The sequence below is a fragment of the Vanellus vanellus genome (assembly GCF_965231255.1).
Source record: "Vanellus vanellus genome assembly, chromosome: 21".
Lineage (NCBI taxonomy): Eukaryota > Metazoa > Chordata > Aves > Charadriiformes > Charadriidae > Vanellus > Vanellus vanellus.
Window position 1 is genome coordinate 7,764,405 of NC_138926.1, and position 22,439 is coordinate 7,786,843.

A 22,439-nucleotide genomic window follows, 5' to 3' on the forward strand; every position below is an offset into this window, starting at 1 on the left:
TCTTTCTTCTTCCCTTTGGCTGTTCTGTTAAATTACACTATTTCAACCCACGAGTTTTGCCCTTTTCTGCCGATTTTTCCCACGGCTGTGGGCGTCGAGCGAACGGCAGCGTGGGTCTCTGTTGCTGGCTGAGGCCAAACCACGACGTAGCTGCAAATGCAGACAGCGAGAAGCTACTCTCTGCCGAGGGAGATGTATGAACAAAGCTAAAGTGTGGGATGTGATGTGTGAAGGGAAGGTCATGGTTTCTGCTCTGATGACAGACTACAGTAGAACTGATATCTCTTAGGACATATTCCTGTATGGCGCAAGCTAGCGAAGGTGCATGAGTGTCCATGAAGTTATATGAATTTTATGCCAGCAGGTGATGCGAAGCGGTGATATATGGGAGTCTGCATACCCCTAGATTGTTGGCATCCACCTGCACATATGTCTACATTGTAAGAAACTGGCTAAAAGCTATGCTGCATCATGCAGACCTTGGCAGCAGGTGTCTGTGTTGGGGTCTTTGCCTGGTGCCAGCATATGAAAAACAAATCTCACATTTGCGATGAGATTGTAATACAGTTGGCCACAGGCTCTGGCATACTGGAAAGACTTTTTCCTGGCTGTGTGGTGAGGCTCTTTTTGCTCCCATTTAGGTGGGCTCCCTAAAGAGCTCCCAGGGCAGGATTTGTGCAGTGGGCGCTTGTGATGGTCAGCACCATCTTCTGCGTATTTCCACTCCGTGTCTGAGTCCTGCTGGAGTTTCTGCACACTTCGAAAAAGAAGGGATTGCCTCATCATGTGTGTTTGCTAAAGCAGCTAAAATACGAGTATTGCCTCAGTCTGCGAATCATCCCTGTCCTCTGCAAAACTGAGCCGGTAGTACTGGCAGAACTGGACATGCTCAGATCTGACTGGCGTGCACCGGAGTCCGCCTTTCAGAGAGCCACAAAGGCCACGAGGAGAGGAGCCCTGAGCTGATTTTCACGGTATGAGCTAATAGGTTCCCTGAGCTCACCAGAACCGCTAATGCCAGCTGCTCCAAGGACAAGCAAATGGAGCAGCCTGGTCATAATAACACGGCTCTGGCAGACAGCAGAGGCAGACGAACGCTAACTTCAAGTCATAGCTGTGCCGCTGAGCCAGGTGAAATACAGATCTGTCCTATTTGTTGAAACAGAGCTTCTTTGTCAACTGCTAAATTAGTACAGCGAGGCCAGCAAAACTAGATAGAGTTGTCATACCCGAACCGCCACCCACAGCTGCAGAGGGTCTCTGAAATGGCATTAATCCACATTGATCATTTCAGCCCCTTGCCAGGTTTGCTTGTGTGTTTAAAAGCAAAGTATAGAGATCTGTACCTGGGTCTGAAGCAGTCACTACATCAAGAAATGGTGACGTGTCAGAGAGCGTGATCAACGAGCAAAGGTAAGAGCTGTTTAAAAGCAACTGGAGATTTTGGCTGCTTTGTTTTGGGGGGTTTCTGGCTTGAGAGATCTTCAAAGGACCTCGCCCACTGCTCAGCACTTCCTAAAATCAAATGTTCCATGTTTCTCAAGCTGTATCTCCATAAAAGCCACTGTGACTTGAAAATCTGGCCATGTTCGCAGACATCCCAAAACAGGCCATTTAATTTTCTTAATAAAAGAAAAAGTGAATTCAATTTATTAAGCCCCGGAAGTGATCAAAATAGCAAAACATTTGCAAATATCAAATTCACCTGGGAACAATGGTTTCTTTATGTATCACTGAGCTTTTGTGTGCTTTTCTCATTCAAAGAACAATTTGTATAATAATCCTTGGAAATTTGTTGCATATGGGTCCTTAATAGCTGATAATTCAAAAAGTGTCTGTCTGACAGTGCTATCAGCAGCACTTGATAGCTCTACAAATGTCTTCTTAGAAACTGTCAAAGTGTCAGAAATTAATTAAATGTTAGCTTATGTGACTCAGAGTGAAGGGGAAAAATCAATGCTAAATGCAGCAACAGTTTTTTCTTTTCTCCTGTTGCCCTTTGATAATGAAAAACTATCTAGAGAAGGCAGAAACATGCATAAAATGCAGGATGGAAGGAAAAAAAAAAAAGCAGGAACATGGAAAAGTATCTTAAAAGAATCAAAGGAGTGGAATGATTTGATATGTGCAGGATCAGCCCCTTGGTCCTGTGCTGGCTCCTTCTCTCCTGAGCTCTGACTGCAGTTCACAAAACAGAACTGTGCTTCATGGAGAAAAGGCCATAGACAAGGGTGAGTCGTGCCCACAGTAATTCTCGCCCTGCTCGTGTTACAGCCCTTTGCAACTCAGGGGTGGTGTTGGAGGAACCCTATACAGCTAATCTCTCATGTCCGCGTATCGGGCGTTTACTTGACGGGGGTTAGGGAGCGTATAGAAGGCCCTGCATAAAGTGAGCAAAAATTCTCTTTCGTCTCCTCCTACAGCTTCTGCAAGATTATTTTTTTTTCTTTCACTAGAACTGCTTTTACAGCAATCAGTTTTGTCTTTTTATGCAGCTGGTCATCATGAGGAAAGTTAAAAGATTACGTTTGAATGTTATACGAGTTAAAAGTTTAGGTGTTTCTATTTAAAAGAAAAATAATTTGGGAAAATTAAACACAAAAAAAGTTCCAAATATTTTGCATGAAATAGGGAAACTAAAACACAGTATAAATTGTGGTCATGCAATTAAAGGCTGTATCTAGTACATATTCATACGGTACGAAACTACAACTACATGGACAACTCTGTTAATTCCTAACTTCTGAGAGTTAGAGTTTTCAGTCCTAAAAATATTCTTAATTTCTCCAGACAGAGGACTGGCATCATTTGGAAGCATTACGGTGGCCATTAGAGCATCTGGTGAGTCTTTCAGTACTGCTTTAAGGAGCACTTTTTATTTTACTGCTGACAGTTTCGCAGTAGAGAAGAAAAGAACCACTTTAAAAAGCTGACTAGAAAAGCAAGTGCTTTTTACTGTGTTGTCCGGGCAGCTGCACTTCCATATGGAGGCAGAGGGAAGGGACCATAAAAATAGAAAAAAAGGTAGTAGTCATAGCACCTCGCTATGCCCTGTCCTTGTGGGACCTTGCTGAGTTTCACCATCCCTGTACATGACCGCCAGAGGCAAAACGGAGTCTCAGTTTTAGCTGAGACTTTGGATGCAGATGTGGGGAGAGTCCTGAAATGGAACAAATTCCTTTGTGAATTAACTGCAGTAAAGCCACGTTAATTCCCATACAGAGTCCACACAGATTTTTTGTATGGCTGAGCTAATCCAGATATGGATTTACTGTGAGGTCAAGGGCGGGACAGAGCAGCAAGGTTACAGCCTTGTGTTCGATGCCAGCAGTGCAGCAACATGCCTGCATCGCACAGAGCATCTCTGCTGCTTTGCCCTTCTGTCGGAGCCGGTGTACGCCCAGGTCTGTGCCGATCTCCTTTACATTAACTTCCTTGACTGCCCCTGTTCAAGCGTGGCCTAACCGGGAAGCAGTTTGCCATCCAGAGGGAGATAGCCCCTCTCTCCACAAGTTCCCGAGCTTTCCAGATGCGTTTCAGCGACTGGAGGCAAGCTGCTCTCTGGCCGCTACTCCCTGCTGGAAATGACCGGGGAAAGGGAGCCAGGGTAGAAGCTGTGAATGCAGAGCCAGAGCTTTTTGCTCCTTTGTAGTTAACTCCCCGTTCTTTTCAGAGAGCAAGCTGAAAAATATGTTTGTTTGCAATGCCGGTCTTTCTTCTTGGCTCCTCGTGATTGATCATCTAATTACACTTGTGGCAAACAAGCATGACATCTCTCTGGCAAGTGTGTAATGTTCACAACTGCCAGCAGCAAAACTGTTTGTCTTTCTGGCAGGATCTGAAACATGAAATGTGTGTTAAGCGGAGATAGATGTACCAGACAGCTCACTGGGAAGCTGAGGGTAAAAGCTCCAGCAGAAACTCATACCTACATGTCACCTGTGTTTGAACGGTATCCTGGGGCTGCCCTCTGCTCCTCCGAGTTCTGGGCTAGGTCAGGCATGCCCTGAGTCAGTGCAAATGTCTTTTTTCGCTCAGAAATTGCAAAGGTGTAACGCTTTTTTTGGTTCTTACTCTGCTCAGAAACACCCTCAGGGATAAAATACTCACAGCCCTGGTCCTGAGCTAGCGTCAGCATCTCGCAGACCCTATGACACGTGTCACTGCAGCATCTGGCTTCTGTTTGGTAAAGATCTGTGGCCTTCAGAGCTAATCTGGGCCTGGCTGCCAAAACACGCGGGCAGCCTTTGCTTCGTTGTAACGCGGTATGAAATTCCCTAAGGCTTTGCCCCAGATGTGCTGCGTTTAAGATGAAGTCTGGAGTCCAGCCGGGAGCAGGCTGGTAAAGGCGGGAGCAGGAGCTGAGGGACGCGGCTGCGAGAGCTGTTCCCTCGCCTGAGCAATGGCCGAGTGCCCTCTCCGCGGGCAGGCAGCGCGCCGTGGGCGCTGCTGGCAGCACCGGCGTGAGCTGGGAAGGGGGCTGGCTCAGCATGCTTTCGGGGGGCAAGCCTTCCTAAGGACTCCAGGCACAGTCACGCTGCTCGGCTCGGGGCTCCCGATTGCCAGGATGCCCCAGTGGCTGAGCTCTCCGTAGGCCTAGCAGAAAAACAACAGCGAAAGCCACCGGCAACAATATCGCGCTGGCAGACCCACGGTTTCCACAGCGGTCTCAGAACAGTCTCTACCTCCCTTTCCCGAGGTATTTCCTGCATGCAGCTCTTGCCAGATTGCCTGTTTTCTTCTAATTGCTTCTACCCAGACGTACCCATCAGGTAACTGGAAGTCTAGCCTAGGACTGTGTGAGAAAGGTATTTAGGGGCAGATTTGCTCCAAAGGCATTTCTGTTTCACAGAAATCAACGTCTAAGTGAAATTTGCACAGTACAGTGCCTCCCTCATTTTCCTCTGAAATCTTGGAATCAACGGGCCACAGGAAAGCTGTCAAACTGACATCCCTTCTGTCCTGAAGATGTCTCCTGATGCTGTTTACTGGGCTCCACTGAGAATGCGACTGAGGCATTCCAGTCAGGGGAAATAACATATTCGTTGGGAGTCGGGAGGTGGTGGAAGAGGAAGAGAAGGGGAAAGAGTGTTTGGGGAGTTTCCTTGTTCAGGAGCACTGCGCAAAGGAAAGCAGCTTCTGGAGCAGTTTCACCATTTTTTGCATGTAAGCCCAGGATTTATAGTCGGTGTTGTGAGTTCCTGGTCACGGTTCACTGGAGAGGAAGGAAGCTGTGCAACAGTTAGCAATGAGCAAGAGCCTCTTCCCATCCAGTTCCACGCAGGGGACAGTGTGTGCAGACATTGAGAAGGAGGAGGAAAGGTCAGGAATTAGGAAAAGATTGTAAATTCTGTCCTGACCTGAGAACCATAGTACCCACTGCCACTGTTAATGCTGATGAAAAATCCCAGGCACCTGCCTTGGCATCCGACACTCCAGGATCAGGCGATGCACTGAACGCAATAAGCGAAGTCCCGGTGGCTTTAAATAAACCCGAGCCTCCCGGGCACTGAGTAGTACATGCAAATAGAGCCGGGATTTGACAGTCATGGCTGATGAGGTCCTGGCAGCAATTACATTTGGAGCAGTTCTGAGCACTGACTGTATCTCTTCAGAGGGCAGGACTGGGCAAACTTGTCTTTCTGCGCTCCTTGCGTTTCCCTAGTGGTAAGTAGTAATAAGTAGATTACACAAGCAGTCGGCTTAGCTCCCTCTGCACCTAGAGGTACAGAAATTAGCGACAAAGATCCTGGCTTTGTCAGGGGCTTTGACAAGGCCGGGGTTTTTAGGGGGGCTGAATTCTAACTTCAGCACTGTGCAACCTTCGTGTCTATCCAATACAGCAGTTCTTGCAAAAGCCTCCTCCTCTTCTGCCTTTCTACATGGCTCCCCGTTCTTCAGATCCTTTGTTATTCGGAACACGAGCGCAAGGCATTTTAACCAGAGTTATCGCGCACTTCTGATTCAGAAACATTACTGCTTTCCACTTGGTCTTGTGTAATATCTAATTGGATCTTCCTACTAGAAAGCGTGCATATGTCCCCCTGGAGTGTGTTGTGAAGCACCTAATCTAAGCACTTCCTCCTGTAAGTGCTCAGGAGTGCTATTAGCATGGGGTTTGTATATGATACGCTCCTGCCACATAGGCCTTTGAGTCACCGACTTTAACCACGCTCGCTGATGCCACAATATTTTCTATTCACAGCGCTTTACTTCTCAATAATTGCATTGTTCAGAGCTCTCTGCACTAATTCCGTAATGTGAGTCACCGCCTCCCTAACAGCAGCACAGGGACGGAGGGTGAGGAGAACCACAGCAGCCCTTCTCTGGAACGCAGAGAGTTTCCTTCCTGCGGGACTTGGTGCAGGGTGATCTTCTTGCCATAGCCTTGTAACTCGAGAACTGCAAGGCTGATTCCAGGTTTTAATGCAGGTGCACTGACGCTTTTGACTTCAAGAAGTCACTCGATTTCTCAGTTCTCCATTGTGGCATCAGTGCATTACTCATCCCTCTTTCCCCACAAATTTTCACCCGAGTTTGGAATTGCATTGCAGGGAGGGGAGGGAAGAAGCTTGTCTTTTCCCAGAGCACTTGTCCATTATCCCTGGTACTGTGCTGATGGAGCAAAACGTTTCCCAGGACTGCTGCGGCATAGGCAGAAGTGGCACAAAGGGAACAGAGTGTGTTACTGCCCTCCCTATTGAAAACCAGCGCACACACCAGTCTGGACCATTTGGAGAAGGATGTTCTAAGGCTGAATTTCACTGGGAATTGACTGCCTCCTGCTTTCATGTCCTTTGGAAATCTCACCCTTAATTAGAGGCTTGCAAGGTTTTTTCGCAAGTCCTAATGGAAGGGAAGAATTCAGTGATATCTTCCCCTGAGGTGGAGAAATGCACACTTAACTTGCTTTAGCATGTTTTTCTGCTAATAAAAAGCAGATTCCATTTTAGAAAGGCCGCCTCTTTATTCAAGAGCTGCAGCTTGTCATAGGGTTTTATCAGAAATTACTTGGAACTTTCCGATTTTAACCTTTTCCCATTCCGATATGTTTAGCAGTCAAAACTAATAACTTTTGCAAGGAAAAGCTAGAGTGGGTTGGGTTTTGGGTTGGTTTTCTTTTTTTTTTTTTTTTTTCATAAATGAGGTTTTTAGGGCCTATCAGGATTTCCAACCTGTTAAAACGCCTCATGTCAAAATGAGAAAAAAAAATAATAATTTAAAAAAACAACCAAAGAAACCCTGTCTACACTGAAATTTTAGTTAAATTATGCCCTTTTCTTTGAAAAGCTCTAACTCGAAACATGTTGGTTACCCAATTTTGGAATATATTTTGCAAACATTTTTAGACAATTCAGAACTGTTTCCCCCTCAGATCAGGTTTCCGAGACTTCTAGCATGGGCTCTTAGACCGTCGCAGCAGCCATTAGAGCCTGTGGTCTCACTGCTAGCCCTCCTCAAAGGAGACTGGACAAAGGCACAGACAGTCGTCTCAAACATAGAAGGGCAGTTTCCGTCGCGGATGACTCGTTTTCCTCGCAGAACGGAAGCAGGTATAAATAGTTTCCTCTTGCAATAATCTCCCTCCAGAAAACCCCATCACTCCCTCTACCCACCTGTAATTAAGAAGCGAGGTTCGACTCCTGCCTGGCAGGCTGTTGGAGCAAAGCCATTGATTCCTGTTGCTCTTCAAGAATATGTGGGTACAGGGCAAGCTTTAATCTTTTCAGCATTTGGCAGATTAAGCACTTGGCAAGCTGGAGCTACTCCAAACGCAGCCCACTTGAACAGTTCTCAGCTTGGTGGAAAGGATGGGCAGACAAAGATTTTTTTAAATCACTTCTGACTGTGTGCGCTTTCAATTTTGGACACCCAACCAGAAATATTACACAGATCTCAATTTTCAGTGTTTAGATGTAAAGAATTTATTTCTTAAAAACAAAGTCCCATGCCGAAGCCTTATGTTGGGCTCATTTGGAAACAAATTGTGGAAACAATCAGATGTTGCACTGCAGGATCTAATGAAAACTCTAACAGCTGCAGATAAGACTAGGTATTGCATATCACTTCACTCCCGCGTTCTCACGTGGAGATGGCCGCTGTCAGAGACAGGTCTTCTGACTCAAAAGACATTGGCTCTCATTAAGTATTGCATTGCTATTGACCTAACATTCTGTTCTGTACAAAAGCCCCTTTTTTTCTTCATTCTTTTATATATATCCTAATGCCAAATCTCTCTGACTAGATCTGAGCCTCTGACTAATCTAATAAATTCCCAGTCTTACGATACTGGTGATCTGTCTTCTTTTAGAATTTGTTATATGTTTGAGATCATCCACCCATGTCTGCAAATAACTCTTAATCAGTAGTAAAGCTAATTGTATTATTTTTGGAGAATTCTCTTCATTCCCCATCCCCAGTAGTTAGGCATAGGGGCAGCTGAAATTTGAACAAAATATTTGCTTTTAAGTACTGTTTAAAATGAGGCAAATGTTTAAGGATTTTTTTAAATGATTTGGTTTTATCTGTTTAATGTTCACCGTACATTTTGGTGCTTGGCATTTGAAGCGTATAACTTAATTTGATTGCTGAAATAGATTGTGTTAATTCCTTAGTTGAACAAACCTTTTTTTTTCCCTCCAGTCAGGCTTCCTGTGTTTATGCAGCACCTAGCACAAAGATATTTTAGCTCCGAGCCCTTCAGCCATACTTTATTAAAAGTAAATAATAATAATTCAGATTGAGGAGCTCAAATATTTGCCTTCCACTTGTGTCATCCAACATTCATTCAACATCTGCTCTTTTCATTGCCACTCCTATCACTAAGCTTGTTTGCAAAAATGTTTGCCAAAAGAAGTGAATTCCAGAGGAAAGGAGAGCTCTTTTTTCCCTTCCCTTCCCTTCCCTTCCCTTCCCTTCCCTTCCCTTCCCTTCCCTTCCCTTCCCTTCCCTTCCCTTCCCTTCCCTTCCCTTCCCTTCCCTTCCCTTCCCTTCCCTTCCCTTCCCTTCCCTTCCCTTCCCTTCCCTTCCCTTCCCTTCCCTTCCCTTCCCTTCCCTTCCCTTCCCTTCCCTTCCCTTCCCTTCCCTTCCCTTCCCTTCCCTTCCCTTCCCTTCCCTTCCCTTCCCTTCCCTTCCCTTCCCTTCCCTTCCCTTCCCTTCCCTTCCCTTCCCTTCCCTTCCCTTCCCTTCCCTTCCCTTCCCTTCCCTTCCCTTCCCTTCCCTTCCCTTCCCTTCCCTTCCCTTCCCTTCCCTTCCCTTCCCTTCCCTTCCCTTCCCTTCCCTTCCCTTCCCTTCCCTTCCCTTCCCTTCCCTTCCCTTCCCTTCCCTTCCCTTCCCTTCCCTTCCCTTCCCTTCCCTTCCCTTCCCTTCCCTTCCCTTCCCTTCCCTTCCCTTTTCAGATTTTGTGATTTCTGTTTGCCCCAAACCGTATATGACTAATATTTGCCACGAAGTCCCTTTTAATAGATTCTTTGTAGAAGATTTGATGAAGAGGTGTCAATCAGCACAACACTCATGTGACTCCTTCTTGCTCTAAGTGCCACTTCCCTGCATTTGAAACTTCAGGAAAACAGCAGACGAATTACTGTCCCGTCCCTCTTGGCGAAGGAGTACAAACACAGGCCACGATCAGCAGAGGGGAGGCGAGGAGGCTCTGCGTGTCCCTCCTATACAGATCAGCCAGTGCTCCTCAAATTTCAAATCCTAATGATCTTTAATCATTTAATCCCTGACCCAAATCAGCTCTACTGTTCAGCTTAAATCCTGGCTTTCAACACCCTCCTCTGTCATCTTTGCAAGCTGAATGCGAGAAGAACACGTCTCTGGTTCTGGACCTGTCCTTTTACATCTCCTCCCAGAGTGGGCCTTCGGCCATAGGGGAATTGGGCTGGATCATCAGCTTCTGTAAAGCAGCGTCTGTTATCGTGGCCATAGTGCCGGAAAGGACTTGGAGAGTCCCGGGGTTCCCGCTCGGCACCGTGGCCATTCCATGACAAGTGTTTGTCTGAACTTCTTGATCTAACCTTCTTGAGTGTCTTTTAGATGTGCAAAACGGTTCACTACCCTTTATATATGCAATACATATTTCCTCTCCAGTTTGTCTTCCCATTCTGATGCTGTTGCATCATGTCCCCTATTTGTTCAATTTAGTCTCCTCATGGAGGCAGAAATCCACTATGCGACAGATCTTTTTCACTGTTACTTGTTTTGATACAAAAGCTCACGTATTTGGAGGAATTATTACTCCTAGGCCTGATTTTCTTCCCAATGGGATTTTTGTCGTCACTTCAAATGGATTTGGCCCTCAGCTTGTGTAGCAGAGGTGGCATATGTATTTGGATCTCAAGCAGGCATGTGAGAGAAAGGAAGAGCTATGTGCAACGTTTCAAATAAAACTCACCTGAGAATGCCAGGGAACCAATTAAAAAATAAGTAGCAGAATGTAAATTTTATAGAGAGTGAGCTTGCAGCAAGTTATCAACTTGCCATTGGGACCCCTGATCAGACCCATTTCCTGGTGGCATTCCCATTTCGGAGGCTGGGGAAATTCACAGGCATGTCCTCCTCTGATGATGGTGCAGTGACCCCTCGCTCCCACCCCTCTTTTCCCTGGGGCACTTGAGGACAGCCACTCCCCTTTGAACATTCAGCAGGGAAGCAGACTAGAAAGGAGCCCGGCATCTTTTCCCCCCAGCCTTTTGGCTGAGCTAACGAAAGATGCAATGTGACAAGAAGTGTCATATGTGATCAGATAAACGTCTACGATGTTGATGTTGCCCCTGCCTGACTCACCATCAAATCCCTCATCGGGATCGCGAGAGTCAAGCACTCCCTTGTGCTCCTGCTATAGCAATCCAGCATCTGCGCTCCCAGCACCCCGTGCTCAGCTTCACAGCTGTGCCCTGATGTGCCTCTCATGGAGACAGAGGGGAGGAAGAGAACTGGCCTTCATCGCGCCAGTGTTTGAGGACAGGATTTGCAAACATGTCTAGAGAATTTGAGCGTTGGTTCTTACTTGCTTTCACTTGTTGAAGCTCCTCAACATTCTGTACAGACCATTTGGTTCCGGTTGCTACTTTTCGTGCCCTTCACCAGCTAACCGATTTCAATGGGTTTATTCTGGTTTCCTAAAGAAAGATGCTCATCTAGTCGCACTGCGGGGGGGAAGGGAAGTTTGTTGTCTATGCCTTTGGGGAGGTATATTTTTCTCTGCCTGGCCTTTGGAACTGTTTGGCTGGTGTCAGAAAAGCTTCCTGAGAGCGGAGGGGTCTTCCACTCCACACTAAGTTCTCCCACGTTTTGTGAAATGTGACAGTGGAAGGAGAAGGTAGCCATCTCGTTGTATCTCTTTAAAGACCTCAGACAACCCGTGTGTGTGATTCAGCCCACGATAAAGCAGGTGTTTGGCTTTCATCGTGTGTGGTACAACTTGTTTTCCAGGTGAACGCATGGCTATTTTGCCTCGTCCTGAGCTAAGACGTTAGAAAAGTGGTTTAAGATTTTGTCTGTCCTGCTTGTTTTTACTAGGCAGAAGGCACTAAACTGAACTTCTCCCATGGGCCTTCATTAAAATTCAGGCAAGCTCATTGGCATTCTGAAATCTAACTACAGCACACGGGCAGATCACAGCCTACGGATAGATTGGTCTCCCGGGTCTCCAGCCTGTTGCTAGAGTATCCCTTGCTCAGTTCATGGCTTTGGGCTCATTCTTCAGTGAGGGAGCAGGACCTGTTAATCTGACAGCTGGAGGAAACCTTGAAAAGACATATATTTTCCACCTGCGCTCCACATGCTTTGTCGCTAACGCCGCTGACAAATCCCCAGCCGGGGAAAAGGTTATTCAAAGCTTCAGTGCTCGAGAGATGTTCAATTTTTTGAATGATTTGAGTCATTTCAGTTTCAAAATTGCAGAAAAGTCTGCTTGGTCAGAGGAGAGAGCTGTTGTAAGTGGGAGCAGGTTACAGGGCTTTTTACTACACTGGCTACTTCTCACAAGAGGCCAGCGCAGACTAGCTGGTCACGTTTGCACTAGTAGCCAGCGTAAATCCTGCCATGGCCTTTGCTGCGTGAACATTACATTTAGTTTTAAACACAGAAGGGGCTCTGGGAGGGTGCTGCAAATCTCAAGGCAAGGAATGAGTGAAACACTGCTCATGTTTTATGGATTTTAGTGGAGCGGAGCCACTGCGGTGAGGCCAGCCGACAACCTGGGCTTTTGCCTGTGTTTCGCTAGCTCTGTCTTAGCCCTGGCATCGCTGTGCACACTCAACAGCGGCTCTCTGAAGTTTTACCCCTTGACTTTGACACTGCCAGCAAAACTTTCAGCCCGCCGTGAGGCATTAGTATACAGAAGGCTTCAGTATACAAAATACAGCCATTTTGCCCTAAAACGTTTACGAGCTAAATCTACAAAAGGAGCAACAGGAGAGGACCAGAAAGGAATCACTGTTCCTGTTGCTGTTTCTATCGTGATAATACCCAGGCGCCTTGGGGGTGGGTCCAGCTCCCCTCTGCTTCCCACAGAAGCGGCGGCTTGGCTTGCTGGCAGAACTGATGTGCCCAGCACCCTTGGCCAGCAGCCCCACAACCCTCCAGATTTACTGGCTGAGGTTACAGGCGGAAGCGGTGAACAGAGTATCTGTGTCAAATACATCCAACCAACAGCTCCTCCAGTAGAATTTACCTGCGCCCAGTTGTCAGGCATAGTGAAAAAAAGCCTGAAACTGCCCAAATTGTAAAGAAGCACAATCTCTGGCTGGCAGGACCCGTTTCCTCGCAGCACGCACATCTAGCACTTAATACAGCCAATACTCCGTTTTATCTGAGGCTTTTAAGTGCAGCCGTTGCATACAACGGCCATAATGAATCCAATTCATAAAACCAGTAATCTAGACCTGCTCTAGTTATGAATTCCATGTTCTTTCCATATTTCTTTAATCCACAAAGTCATTAACAGAGCTCCAGAAAGTCATGAATTTGGCGGGGAGCAGATACTCTTTCTGATGAAACGTTACCCAGAGCCAGTAATGTTTTTAATTATGGAGTGCTAGGCACAAGTTATTGTGAAAGTTAAGGCAGGACTAAATCCAGTCCTCTCTTCAGTGGCTGTTTAATTCATCAGCAATATAAATGAGGGGGTGCAGAAGACTAGAAGCAAAACGTGTGTGATCTGAACACACGTGCCCTACTCGCTGGAGGTGAAACAAGCACAGAAGTCCAGGAAAAACCTCCAGCAGGCACTGGCCTTTGTCGTCCTACAAGAAATGCATTATAACAGTGCAGAGGAGAGATGTTCTCTTTTATACGCTCATGCCGCAAGCACAGGTCCCCTTCTTGAGCCTGTGGGTCTCTCCTGGAAAAAAAAATCCTACCGTCTGTCAGTGCTGTGATTGGCTCTGTAATCGTGGGTTCCTGGTTTTGCCTGTGACTTTAATTCTGCACTCACATCGAAATCAGCCGCATTCCTAGTGGTCAAGATGTTGTCACACCTGACACATTAAGGATGTCTTCAGAATAATATCTTTGGGGCAGACACTGAACGCTGATGGAAATGTCCAAGCTAGTGAACTATCTCCTGCACGTATTTAGTAATTGCTTTACTTTAACATTTCCTTTGCATATTGGGTTGGGTTTTTTTTCATTCTTCTTCTACAGTATGTTTATTGTCTCTACAAACAATGTCTCTTATGCTAAGGTTTTGTGGGTATGACTCTGAGGCCTTCTGAATCAGAAATTCAACAGTAAACTGAATTGCAAAATGTAGCCCTAAAGGATCTCAACTGTATTATTATCCTTTTTTGTCATTTTCTGTTACTGTTGTCATTTCCTAATTGATTCTTCCTTCACACTGATTAAAAAAAACATCTACAGATAAATAAAAATAATGCTTGGAAAGGATGACAAAGGAAACTGCAAAGAAATAGGCATCGCATGTAGATAAACATCCTCCTACATAATGAATAATTGGACATCGTCATTGTATGGATTTCTCCTTTTATTAGTAAAACGTCTTTCAAAGGAAATGCACATGCTTCCAGTCTAGAAGAATATTTGGACTCTACTGGTGGTGTGGAACAAGGGAATGGTAAAATGCCAGTGATAGAAATGATCTCTCTTCCGTTAACCTCTGTCAGAAGCTCTGAACCCAGAACTTTTGCAGCTAAACAAAATGTGTTAGCAAAGAAATTATTGAATTTGTAGGGGGGGGGGGGGGGGGGAAGAAAGAAAGAAAACTTGTGAGAAAAGCAGTTACTTTCTGCAAAATACTAATTCAGTTCCGCTTTCAATGGAAGTAGTTTTGGCCATGAAGTTTTCAGCTAGCCCTAGTTGTTGCAGCTCTCTGGAAGCAATGTTGTGATCGGGGGTAGCAGAATAAGATGTTTTAAAAGAGCGCTGCCTTTGTGTGCCTGAAACACGCGAGCCTTAGCAATACAGTTGTGTAAAGTTGAGGTTATTTTATTGAAGGCAGTGAGCTGTGTGCAGCGAGTTCAACACCCGGTCTTGTGTCTCTGAGGGCCTGACCCAGCTCCCAGGGGAGTCCCTGAGAGTCTGCCTGCCTTGCAATATAAACGCGTTGGCCTCCTCTCGTATGATCCGTGCTCAGAAATATCTACAGGCAGAACTCCAGTGCCCAGTACTCATTAACAGATAGGAATGAAGCCCTGTAGCTATTAACAGATATCCTAAGCTCAGCTTCTTCAAAGTGCCGTGCAGACACTTTGAGCTACAGCCAGGCTAGCAGCCAGCGATGGGGATGGAAACTGCATGTGACCAGATGTGCTGCCATTTACTCAGCCCTTGTCTTCAATCCGGAAACAGATCCGCACCCAGGGATGCCTTCCACCTGGCAACTCTCTCTCTAGCAGTTGCCCCAGTGCTATCCTTGGAAACACTACAGCCTGCTTTACAAGCAATTGCAAAATTTGAGGAAAAGACTGCTCTTTTAGTCTAGTTTTCTAGAGAGGAAAGACCAGGGGAAACCTAAAGTTCACTGGTATCTTCGTCGGCAGTTGTAAAATAACCATAGTAACTCTAAAGCTTTAATAACCTCCTGTTACACCGGCGAAGGCTAGAATCCCCAGTCATGGACCATGACCAACTTGAGATACAAATGCTTCACAAATGAAAACAAACCAATAACACGGAGATGTAGGAATCCTTACTAGCACGGAGATTCTGCTGTTGACTTTTTGATTCCCTAGTCAGTAAGACAACTAAAACCCTTTAATTCTTACTGTTGGTTTGTCATTAAGAAAGTGCAACTAAGGAGCTTACACACGCCTAGCTTCTTCACTCAGAGTCACGGTGGGCTGAAGTATTCCTGTACAATCACAAACACATTTGTAAAGCATCCATAACCTCACGGGGATGATAAATGATTCATGTGCTGGGACCAGGGTGATTCTTGCTGTTTAATGGTAGATATGGGGGGCATTTCTATATTTAGGGCTTTTTAAATTAATAAGATCTTTATAATTGTAGCTTTTCAAGCATGGGTGACTACAATTTGACTCCTAAATCTGTGTGTAAATGTCTAAAGGAAAGCAGGCTGGCTGGAGGCACCCCGTTCTCGCTGATGTGGGAGAGCGCTAGATTCCCAAGCATGTAGATAAGGCTGTACCTCAAAGGGATTCTTGCCTGGAGCGGTCACCAGAGAAAACAGATAAAAAGGTTAGAAATCCAACTTCAGATTTCAGTAATCCCATACGTAATCACATTTTTCTGGATTGTCATACAAGTGTGTAAAAGCTTGAAATACGCAGATGCAGAGGTAACTGGAGGTCAGAAAAGTGCCTGTTACAGACAGAATCTTAATTTGCTAAAACTCCAAATTGCCTGAGATACCTAAATAGTGTTTGGGGTGAGGATTCGGTTTGGACAAGTAATTTGCAAGGTGTAATGTATTGGGTAACAAATTTAACTTCTCTGATCTACTGTCTCAGCTGCAGCATTCAGAGGAGCATGATTCAAAAACCTGAGATGTTGGCGAAGAGTTCATTTTTCTATAAAGCTGCAAATTGCGCGGTGCATTCTCAATAGTGTTGATTTTGCTGATACATCCCCAACGTTAGCAGTTGGCAACCTGAAGCAGTGAGCATAATCAAATACAAGTATTTATCAACTACTAAGTGTATTTCCAGCTCCTGGGACATCTCAGACAGAAACAGCTGAGGCGACAGAGTCTGAAATTTGGGATAAATAATGGAACACATAGAGAAAGGGAGACACAAATCCAGTGAACGTTAACAGCAAAGGCTGCACAATCGCAGTGGATTTCAGCAGGACAGGATTGCGCTCTGATTACCTCTCCCCAGACAGCAGTACGCACGTTCAGTATGTTTATTTAGCTCCATTAGAAATTTGAAGTGTGGACGTCACTGTGATCATCCAGGCCTACCTACAGGGCTTAACACTGTGTTCCATTATTGACTGCTTTTATTGCTCCTTACAGCCTATCTCTTTTTCTCCAGTGCTACATAACACATAAGGCTGCATTTACATTTTCTGAATGGACTAATCATGGCTCTCCACTTTGATAAAGAATGTGCAGCCTCCCACATAACCACACGGAAACCAACAGGGAAGAGTAAACCAGAAATAAACCCGTTCTAGGGGGCTGAGAGAAAAATACCCACCAAGATAATTGGGAGGGATGCACAGAGAAGAAGCAACGAACACACAGTCACATCTTAAAAAAATGATAACGCTAAAAATATCCAGATGAAGGACAGCAAGAGAAAACATGATTGAAGCGGAACAATTGGTAGAGGAGTTAATACTTATTAGCAATCATTTTAGATTGAATATAGGTTGGTTTTGTAACAGCACAAGGAATGATGCATTTGACAGGACTTCAACAATTGCCTCCCCCTTTCCCCAAGAATGTAGTTAGCAACACCCTGGCACGGACGGTTCAGTCTCGCGTGCTCCTGAAGAGTTAGCCAAAGCAAACATAGTTACTAAAAGTTTTTATTTGTAAAATACAGTGAAGTTAGATTCCAAATGAATCTTTCAAAACCTTTCCTCCCTCTATTCCAAACCCTAGTATGTTTTAACATTTAGCCTGCTGTATTTTCTCCCGTAAATTTAAAAAAATAACCCTGAGAGGTCAGACAAAGTTCAACCAGTGCGGTATCTTTTCTCCAACGGTATCCAAAAGCTATTGCCCGGGCAAGAGTGTAAGAACGGAGCGAGGACATATGATATATTTGCAAGTACTCTCCCATCATCCAGCTGTTTGCATCTCAGATGTTTACTGAGCCAGCGTGGTTTCTATGCCTTTTTCAACAATCAGTGGACTTCTTTCCCTTGGAATTGAAATTGCCTAGGGTCCCCTTGAACCTAGGTCAACAACATTTAGGAACATTTAGCATCCAGACGATGCTGTGGCAAGAAGCTTTACAGCTAAATTACATGTTATGTGAACATACTCCCTGTCCTATATCTCTTGGCACTGAACTATCAGCTACGTGCGTGTGAGAAAGCAAACCCTCATTTCCAGATTTCCTGAGTGGTCAGAAGAAATTTGTGCACGGAGGGTGAAATCGAAAAGCAGTTACTATGAAAGTATTATAAGGTTCGTGAGCCAAATCCGTCTTATTCCTATCTGAAGAGCTACAAATACTTGTGCATTTGAAGATAAGCAGTTTTCAAAGTTCCTTGCTGTTTTAGAGAGTTAGTATGTAATATTTGTTCAAGAATATTGCTAGTAAGAAAAAGGGTATGTCTAGCACAAGGGTGCTAAAGACAAGCAAGCAAATGCTTTGTAGAAATAGAGCATAGGGCTTAGAAGTTCATTCCACAGCTTCTTTCACACGCTGGAGATAACAATGTCCAAAGTTTTCCAAGTAATGTGAAATTCTGCTTTCTTCTGCAGGAAGCTTGACTTTTGTTTCCATCCAAGTATTCCCTTCAGTTTCAGAGGTAGCTTCCGAAGAGAACTTTGTATGATGCCTCGGGTGCCGAGGATGAGGAAGCCTCGGGGTAAGTCCGTTCATACCTGGTCCTCAAGGTTTTTAGAGTCACAAGGGCAATTTGGCTGTTACATAGTGCAGACCCTTATCGGTCCAGTAGGATTAAAACAACCCATTCGGTAGCGAGGGTTTTTAAAATATAGCAATGTCTTTTGAATTCCTTTTTTTTTAATCCAGTGATGAACACAGAGGCATACCAGGTAATTGTACTTTCTGAGAGTAAGTCGTTCCATGGAAAGAGCGATTCTCTGTGGCATTTTGAGATGCACCAAAATGTAAGTATTATAAGCTCAAATTTGAATTCCAAAGTTTAAGTAAACAGAAGATGGGAGGGTGGAGATTTGCTGGTTTAATACAGAGGATGGATTTTAGAAGAACACACAGGGAATCATACTTCATCTGCTAGGCCAATCTGTGTCACTGAGGGGGCATGGCTTAGTCACAGGTCCTCACTGGTCTGTGCCATTGTTCTGACCTGTCGACCTAGCTGCAGAATACTGCTGTTCTGTTCCGGTTGCATTTACCAGCACGTTTGTAACTTCTGTTATCAACTGACCAGTGCCTTGAGCCTTGGCTAACAGTAGCGATAGCCCGAGTCTGCTAGCCTGAGGGAGCGTGAAGAAGAATGCATTGAACCAGCAATGAAGTGCCATTAAAGGAAAAGCTGAGTATTTTTCCCAGGCGGGTGTCTTATACTTCAGCAAAGCTGGAAAAGATTGAAGTGCAATCTTTGTGCTTGCTGCCTTGCATACAAGCACTGCATGCAGAGTGAGTGGATGTCAAGCTGTGATTCCCTTGTGAGAGGAGCGCATATGTATAAATCACCTTTGCTGTGCAGATTTATGTGGATGTAACCTACTCACTTCAGAGGGCTTCACGATGATTTGGGATTGGGTTGTGGGACCAGTGTCAAGATGGGCATGATGGATGCTGTGTGACCGCTCAGCTAATCTAAATCATGACCTAGCCTTTCATGCAGAGTGTGAAAGTGACGCAGAAGCAAAATGTAAAGGAGAAGGGAAGCTGTTTGGTTCTGGGTATGATCCACCTTAGCTACAACATGACCTATGCTAAACATTAACCCAGCCTCACCTGGCTTTTGAGGGTTCACTTGCTTCTCTTTAAAGTCCAAAACATGCGCTTTTGCTTTATAAATGCTACAGTGCACCAAGCTGAAGCTCTTTGTAACACGCACGCAATCTCGGTGCATGTGTGCCCATGGAAGTTACATGCGAGTGTAATAGCATGGCAGATTTTATACAATGGATTTATGCATTTGGGTGGCATTTTGTGATATGTGACACATCATGCAAGGCAATTCACTTAATTCATGTCAGGTAACTGCTTTATAGCTATCTTTAGAAATAGTAAGCAAAAAGGCAGGGCCCAAACTCACATCTCTCTAATTCTGCTGACAAATAGTTATTGCTCTTGATGTTACCATTTCAAATGGTCGGGAGATTTGAAGTCTGCCCTTCTCTTTCTTTGTCTCTCCATCGTATTTGCCTGTCATGCCATACGCTGCCTATGTAAGCAAAAGATAATCATGCGGTACATACATCAGTGGAAAGTACTTTTAGAAAAACTCTGTTCAGAAGTATGGGAATTAAAGAATAAAGGTTCTAATGTAACAGAATTTCGGTAGTATAAAGAAGAAGTTAAATGAAAAAAACACCCCAAAACTACAGAGACGGTGCTCTTTACACTTCTTCTGTGGAGTTAGCAATATTGTCAATAGACTGTTTTTTCTAGGTTGCTACAAGCAATTTGTGGACTTTTGCTTCAAAAGAAATAAAAAACCGTAAGCACAGGATTATGAGTTTTTAAGCCCATTGTGTGGTTAAAGAACAATTCCATGGAACACTGAACGTGTGAGAAACATCCCCCCCACTATTTTGCAGTGAATTGCATGTGTAAGCTATTTGACCAGTTATATTATAACCTTGTGGCTGGTTATTTATAAAACAATCGAGTTATTTTTCTTTTCGACTTTAAACTCTCTTGAAGAACAGTGATTCATGCTCCACATGCTGTTAGCTCTATGGCTCCATGCTTTGCATGTGAGAAAGTCAGGCTGAGAGCGCCTTGAGAATTAACATGTGGGGATGTGCTATCTGTGTAGAAACCACCTACGGTCAACAACTTTGAACAAAAATACTTCAGCACCGACTAGGCCCCGACGCAAGTCTGCTTCCCTGCCCTGAATCCCTGGGTTCCACTGTTTTCAAAAAGCCGGACGAAACTTCTAACTGAAGGGCAATGGAAAAATATTAAGATACAAACAGGAACAATGCAGACTTCCTTCATGCCACAAAGGTTATTGTAAACCTTGTACAAAATCTACTCGCAACGTTCAGAGGAGTATTTCTGAAAGATTTCCTTCCAGGGCTTCTTCAGGAAAGGGTGACGGATCTCCTGTCCTTCACTGGGAAAGATTGTTCAACATCAAGCCTGGTGCTGAGAAGGAAATTTTAAGGGACACAAGTTTTGCCATATGTAAAAAAAAAAAAAGAGTCTCATAAGAGAACAAAGAGTGTTTTCCCTCAAACAATTTGACTGAACAATCTCATTCTTTGGGGAAATGGAATGTACCGACATTATATTCTATCTACACATCCTCCTCCTACAGTTTTCCCTGTCACTCTAATTCCATTGTGTCTATGTGAGAGCTCTCTGTTAAGCATCAAACTTGTAAAAATGATCCTAGCTTCTTAGTAACACTAATGTAGCATTTCATAACAATTGTTTATTGGTTTGCAGTGAGTGTTTTAGAAGAAAAAATGAAGACAGTCTGCATTTTTAAATTGGAAAACTCGCTTTCACCTACTCTAGTTGAGAATAGAACAGCTTAATGGATCATCTGGTATAATGACAAATATTTTCTTTTTCTGCTGCCTTTGTTTACATTGCCAGGCAGCACAGCAGCTACTATTGTCTCTGTTTGGTTACCGGGATATTCACAACATTTGTATTTCTTGAAGAAAAGCATCCACACGTATCTCTTACCTTCAAGCCATACGAATCTCTGGAGCAGAGGTGGCAGTACTTTGTGTCAAATACATCCAAAACACCACAACTCTCCACCGTGGCTTTTCTCAAGCTCTCCCCGGCTTTCAAGCGGGCTTTTTGGTATTCAGTATTCACGCACAAGTAGAGGAGCAAAACGAGAGAAAATCACCTGCCTGACCCCTGAAAAGCGGGACTCGCGCAGATGGAACTCGCTGCGGTTAACCCCGAGCTGGGCTAGCAACTGCTAGAACTTCCAGAGCTCAGGGAGTGTAGTAGCTTCCCGGGAAGAGGCGATTTCGGAGCGAAGCTCTCCCGCAGTAATTCGCTGTCCGTTTCTTTCAGCACATCGCTGGGCGGAAAAGCGGCAGCTCCGTCTCCGTTTCCCAGAGCCCAGATTTGGCTAGCCCGTTAATCGGAGCCGCCCCTTCCTCCCACGACGAGATCCCAACAACCTGTTTCCACTACAGCTCCCGTCGCTGGCCGCGGGGTGCGAGTTCCCGCAGCGCTTCCCTTTCTGCCTCGCCTGCTGCAAAGGGGGAGGGGGGCCGGGGGGGGAGTGTCCTCCCCCCGCCGCGGGGAACTCGCTGCCCGGGGGTGACGGGCGGCTCCTCCGCCCCGCGAGAGAGGCGCTCCGGCGGGGGCGCGGCGGCGCGGACGGCGGCTTCAGCACCGGGAGCGGACAGCGGCGGAGCGCGGCGCGGGGAGGAGCGCGGCCCGGGGGGTGCTCGCACGGCGGCGGCCGCTCCCGCCCCGGAGGATAACCCCCGGAGGCAGGAGACCGCAGCGCCCCCCCCTCCCCGAGGATAACTAACCCCCGGTGGAAATGAGCCTTGCCCCGCCCGGCTGCCCTGCCCCGCCCTGCGCGGGAACGCCGGCGGGTCGGGGGATGGCGGGCAGCCGCCGGTGGGCGCGCCCGGCTGGGTGCCGGAGGGTGCCCCGCAGGGTGCGGGGGCGCTGGGCAGCCTCCGGGCCACAGGCTTCCTCGCGGCCCCTGCACGTGCCCGGCTCTGCGCATAGCTTTCGGGCTTCACACAGAAGGCAGGGAAAATACGGAATGACCCTCCAGTATGGGCAGGACAGGAAAGGAAGGCAGAAATTGCCGAGTAGGGAAGCTGACTGTAGTTGTTCTTTCCGCCGTAAATAGCTCGTATACTTCCTTTCTAAAGAAACGGATCAATGCCAAAGAGGGACATCGCTCACCCGCATTCTTCCCCAGCGGAAAAGTCCCGGCAAGGTCCTGCTAACCATGCAGGCTAAAATTCTCGACAGGGCTGCTGGTTTAAACACTCTCTGTAATGGTAAATAGATCTCTTTGCAATTCAAATACCAAGAGAAACCGTTTCCTGAAAGGATGATGAAAATGTAGCTGCTGTTGCAATATTTTAATATCTCCTTGGAGTTTAATATCTTTAATGCTACCTAACTTTCAAAGCATTAGGAGTCCATAATTTGAAGGGT